Raw genomic sequence first — 6212 nt, forward strand, 5'->3', positions numbered from 1 at the left:
GGATCGCTTGAGCTCGGGAGTTTGAGGTTGCTGTGAGCTAGGCTGATGCCACGGCACTCCAACCCCGGGCAACAGAGTGAGACTCTGTCTCAAAAAAAAAAACCAACCAAACAAACAAAAAAAACAAAAACAAAGAACACAGTTTGGCCTCTTAAAGAACAAATATATTCCAGTTGCTTATGTAATTACACTTGTCATCACTTGCAGTGACGCTTGGGCAGAGGGCACCCAAGCATTTCCTCTTGCCTGATATTGCTGATAAAAAGGATGGTTAATTTTATGTATTCTTTGTTTAATTTTTATTGTAAGTTTGGATTGTCTTAAAAGCAGCTTAATTATAACATTTTTGTTAAGTATCAAGTTTATTTTCTAGAAAGAAAATTATTCTTTCCCTTTTGATGTGAGGATTAAGATGATAGTTCTGACAGTTTGGGTTTGTAGATGCAAATTGTTATAGTTTGCATGTGTTGTGGAGTAAATTCCACCCATTTTCTTTAAAAAAAACTTTTACTCTGTTTAAAATATTTATTAATAATATTGTTATGTCACTCTAAAATGACTTTAAGGAGAATGATTTTTTTAATATTAATCCGATATCAGATACATTCATCCCTCAGTGTCTATGGGAGGAATTGGTTCCAGGAACCCCCATGGATACCAAAACTCAGAGATTCTCAAGTCACTTATACAAAATGGCGTATATGTGTATATAACCTATGTTCATCCTCCCAAATTGATTAAATCATCTCTAGATTACATATAATACCTAATACCACGTAAGTTCTATGTAATTATTAATAGTTGCTATCTTGTATTGTTCTTTTATTGCATATTATACGGAAGATGCAATGCCCATCAACAAAGCTACAATCATGACATGAGGGCCAAGACTTGGACATGTACATTTCTTGTAGTTTTTTCTTTGTTTTCAAATATAGCCTTCCAGAAGGTTATGTAGGGAATTACTGATTAAAACATTTACAAAAAAAATTCACCTACTTCCTATGTTTTTTGATACATTCTTCTTTAACTTTTTGAACCATCTTGAAATCAGATAGAGGCATTTGTGGATATTTTTTCTATTAATAAAGACAGTTTCTTAACATATTTTATGTTACATATGTACATTATAAAATTTAATTGAGTAATGGCAGCAAACTATAATTCTTAAATATCTAATTGCTCAACTCCCCCAAAAGAGAGAGCTTATGTGTCATAGTAATTGATTCAATAGTTTTTCTAAGATTTTTCTCATTTAGTACAAGTTTTATTCATATCTTTCCAATTGTAGACATTTTAAATATTTCTATATAACTGGAGAGAAAACAGTCCTATTGCAGTGTTATCCACTTATTGTTTTTACAATGCACTTTTGCCTTATAAACAATTATTTTTTATTTTCTAAATTGCTGGTTTTGTCATCAGTCATCTGACAGCCTTCTCTATTAATGTCTTTCATCCTTCAGCATCATAGTATTAAGTACTTACTTTAGTGAGAGTTAAATGGTAATTCTGGTTTTTAATGTGACTATTTCAGAATTGTATCTAAAGTTTCTTCCTTAGTTATCATATGATTATTTTTCAATTATCTAGGTGCTCCTGTTTCCTGAGAATGACAGATGGAATGAAAGTAGAGCCCAGCTGCTTGCACAAGGGATGTTGGTGTGGGAGGAAGAGGTGGCAGAGAGAGGAACTTATATTTGGAATGGACCATGCTACCACAGGTTGGCTTGCAAGAATGGCTTTAGTTCAAATTGTGTTTGTAGGTTTAAAGATTTTTTTTTTGAGACAGAGTCTCACTCTGTTGCCCAGGCTAGAGTGAGTGCCGTGGCGTCAGCCTAGCTCACAGCAACCTCAAACTCCTGGGCTTAAGCGATCCTACTGCCTCAGCCTCCTGTGTGGCTGGGACTACAGGCATGCGCCACCATGCCCAGCTCATTTTTTCTATAAATATTTTTAGTTGCCAGATAATTTCTTTCTATTTTTAGTAGAGACAGGGTCTTGCTCTTGCTCAAGCTGGTCTCGAACTCCTGACCTCGAGCGATCCACCCGCCTCGGCCTCCCAGAGTGCTAGGATTACAGGTGTGAGCCATTGCATCCGGCCAAGATATTTTTTTAAATTGAGTTATATTTGTTTTAATTTATTTTATGTTAGGACCTTCCAGTGATTTTGATAATGCAACTAAAATAGTAAAGCAGAAGGTTACAAAATTTGAAGTGAAAAGGTAATAGCTAATTTTAATCCTTTTCATGTATCAAATCATGTGTCAAATGTCTCTTTCAGAGATGGTTCCAATTGCAAATTAGTAACATTTATTTTTCCCTATCTCATTCCAAGTGTATTTAAAGTGACTTATTGTAAACAGTATTCTTAATGTTATTCTCTGAGTAACAAAAATAGAGCATTCTTTGAGCTGAGAATTAGCTGCTGAGACATTAACTATGACTTCATGAGTTTACCAAGTGGTAAAGTAAATTCTTTAGCCTTTTCATATGGCCTAAAACAGTCTACTTTCTGAGCTTGCTTACTTTTCCCTTTCCACATATTTCATATTCCCAAATTAACATGGTGGCTCCTTGAAGCACTTCTATACTGTGGACTGCGAATTTCTGTATTTGGAATGGCTTACCAACGTTTTCTTGGGAGTACTCAGAACTAGATTAAAGTGGTTTTAAATTTTCTCTCTTGCTCATACTTTCACTATTTTTATTTTTGTCTTTATACTTGCCCTCAAATGCATCTTTACATTGTATTTCTTCCTTGCCACCCATGATGTTTATTTCCTTATATCTAGGATAGTACTTTCTCTGTTAAATGTTGGTGTCTGGAAGCTTTTCTGTTCAATTATTTTCTTCTTTTCAGTTACAGCTTGAAGTTATGACCTACAGTAATACAGGGAAACTGAGTCCAGAAACTCAATCTGCTCTTAAACAGGAAATAAAAGTCCTAATAAAGATAATGATAATATTTTTCTGTTTATTTATTTTGTCATTTAATAAAATAAAGTCAATATATAATGTTCCTAAATAGGTACTTTAAAATGATAAAAGCTGTAGGCCCTCTGTTCACCAGAAGCATCACTCAATAAAATAAGGATAAGAGGTACACTATTACAGTAGTGATTTAAATATGTTATTAGGGAACTCTGGTCATGAACTGGGTCTTTATTTTATTCTGACCACAGGCCAAAAACAGTTGTATTTGTCATTATAAAAATTCAATTTTACTTTATCTGCAAAACCAGAAGAGGTGATAGAAAGGGGGATATTGTTTATCGATTCTCTGTATCTCTGACTTTCCCACTCTGACATGTACTTATTCAACAAATATCATCGATGATTTGCTTTGGGCCCAGGAGTGCATCTGCTGAGAATATAGAATAAGCAAAACAAATGTCCCTTTGACTACAATGTACATTACAGATCAGGGTTAAAAAATATATAAGAGTAGATTCAGTGAGATCAGTTAGTAAGCACTGCAGTAGTCCAGGCATGATATAATGGATGCTTGGATTAGGTTGGTGAAAATAGAAATAGAGAAACAGGTTTGTTCAAGAGATTTGTATGTAGTGGAATCACTATAACTCTGTTGTTTTGATGCGAGGGGTGAGAAAAGTTAAAGCTCTTTTCTAGATTTCCACCTCATGCAACTATAAAATTGTTTGTGCCACTCCCTGGGAAACCTGGAGACTAAAGCGGGCAAGGGCTGGAAAGTAGGGAGATCATGAGTTCAAGGTAGGGGGAGGGGAGGTTGTTTTTTAAATTTTTTTAAGAGATGAATTCTTGCTATGTTGCGCAGACTGGATTTGAACTCCTGGGCACAAGTGATCCTCCTGCCTCGGCCATCTGAGTAGCTGGTACTAGAGGTATGTACCATCATGCTGGGTCCATGAGTTCTGTTTTATTCATATTGAATTTGGGGTATCTTAGTAAAGATTTCAAGTTAGAAATAGATATGTGGGTCAAGAGTATAGTGGAGAGGTTGGTGATGTGTTCCATTTGGATGTTGAAGTTACCCATTCTTTAAGGCAGGTCTTGAAATGAAGGGGAAGACCAAGCTCACTGACAAAACCCTTAGTGAATGAAGAATGTAATTAGGGTATTTGTTAGAGGGCATATGAAAGGGGGTGGATAGGGCTCTAGTCCAGTGGTTTGGACTTCAGTGGAATAGTGCTTATACAAGAGAATGGGTTAGAGATGGTCTGGGAGTGGTTGTAGAACAAAGAGCTCACTTCTTTGCCCTGAAATATCTGGGATAAGAGTAAATAAATAACAATTGAGAGGGCTTAGGGACAGCAGTATCAGCAGGAGAGAGCCAGGTTTTGATTAGCTCAAAGAAGGAGAAGGAATGTTTTAGAGCAGTGAAGAATATGGAAAGTTTGTATAATGGAAAAGTTCTAGAAAGTGTTTCAGAAGACGAGCTCTCTCTCCTCACAGAATGTTTATTCTCTTTTTCTTACTATTTATGTTATGATGCACAAATTATCTACACTCTAGAACCAAATGTTTCTAGATGGATTTATAAATGGCTTCTAAATGGATTTATAAATCAACAATTTCACATTTTTTAGGGTACAGAAAATTTTTATTTCTTTTCCCATTGACTATAGTTTTTTGCTTCTCCTACATTTTCTACTTCTTACATATCTGCTTTTCTATTTTGAAACTCATATGAAAGAGCAAAACATCTCGAAAACTCATGCAAAAGACCATAAGAATTTAACAGAATCTTTATTGACCTATGAGACTTTGGATGCCAAAGAGATTCAAATTGTTCTTGAGGGGAAGAAATTGGAAGCGAAATGATGGGGAGAAACTATAACTCTATAGTTACACATCTTTTGCAGTACTTCTTATAGTCTGCCTGTTTGATTATGGCTATTCTCGTGAATATATACATGAAGTGGTATTTTACACCACTGACATCCAAATTTTAATCTCATCCAAATTAGATCATTTCCCTAGTGACTAATGATGTTGAGTATCCTCTCCTATACCCATAGGTCCTTTGTATATCTTCTTTGGAGAAATTTCTATTTAAATATTTCCCCCCTTTCTTGGTTGGGTTGTTTGTCTCCTGGCTGTGAGTTATAAGAGATCATATATTCTGAATGCAAGTCCTTTATCAGATGGATCTTGCTTTTTATCCAGTCTTACAACCCCTACCATTTCAGTGATATGTTCAGTTCATTTATACTTAATATTATTGATAAAGTTGAACTAAAACCTGCCTTTTGATATTTTTCTGTTTTTCTCATCTCTACAGAGACTCACTCTTCTATTCCTCCTTTACCACCATCTTCTATTTTCAGTAGATAGTACTACTGTTTGACACGATCTTATTTCCTCAATATTTATCTGGTAATGTCTGTTTTGCCTTTGCTTTTTAAGGGTTTTGCTGGGTATAGAATCTATCCTTGACAATTTTTCTGTGAACCTCTTTGAATATGTCATCCAAATGCACCCTGACTTTCATTATTTTTCAGGAGAAATCAGCTGTTAACCATTTTTATCTTCTTTATATGATAGATTGCTTTTCTCACTTCTTTCAAGATTTTTTTTCTTGGCCTGTTCTTTAAATAGTTTGACTAGAATATTTTTAGGTGCATATCTTTTTTTTGTTTACCTTGCTTGTTTTGAGTGTGTGTGTGTGTGGTTTTTTTTTTAGTTTCTGGATCTATGGATTAATGGTTTTCAAATGTGAGAAATTTTTGGCCTGTATTTCTTCAACTGTATTTTCCTGGCCTTTAATCTCTCTCTTCTTCTATTATTTCCTTTATGCATTTGTTGATACATTTGATGTTACCATGATCTCTGAGCCTCTGTTCTTTTTTTTTTTTTTTTTCAGTCTTTTTTCCTCCATATGTTCTTCAGGTTGAATAATTTATGTTGATTTTTCTTCAAGTTCACTGATTCTTTCTTCTGCCATCTCAAATCTACTCAATTTTCATTTCAGATATTGTATTTTTCAGCTCACGGGTTGTCATTTGATTCTTTCATCTATTTTGTACCTCTCTAATGAGATTCTTTGTTCATTAAATCATTAGCATCAGTTTTCTCAAATACTATAAACACACTTCCTTTAATTTTTCAACATGTTTATGAAGTCTTTGCTAAATATAACATCTAGAGATACTCAGGCAGTTTGTATTGAATGCTTTTCCTCCTTAATGAATTATTTTGAACTCACACATCAACTAAAGCAATTTAGT

At 34.4% G+C, this 6212-nt stretch overlaps 1 pseudogene; it reads left to right on the forward strand.

Moving 5' to 3' along the window:
* Nucleotides 1-824: 824 nt before the first annotated feature.
* Nucleotides 825-4806, forward strand: LOC138383500 (ATP-dependent zinc metalloprotease YME1L1-like; annotated as a pseudogene).
* Nucleotides 4807-6212: the final 1406 nt, after the last annotated feature.

The sequence above is a fragment of the Eulemur rufifrons genome, chromosome 5 (assembly GCF_041146395.1).
Source record: "Eulemur rufifrons isolate Redbay chromosome 5, OSU_ERuf_1, whole genome shotgun sequence".
NCBI classification, from domain to species: domain Eukaryota; kingdom Metazoa; phylum Chordata; class Mammalia; order Primates; family Lemuridae; genus Eulemur; species Eulemur rufifrons.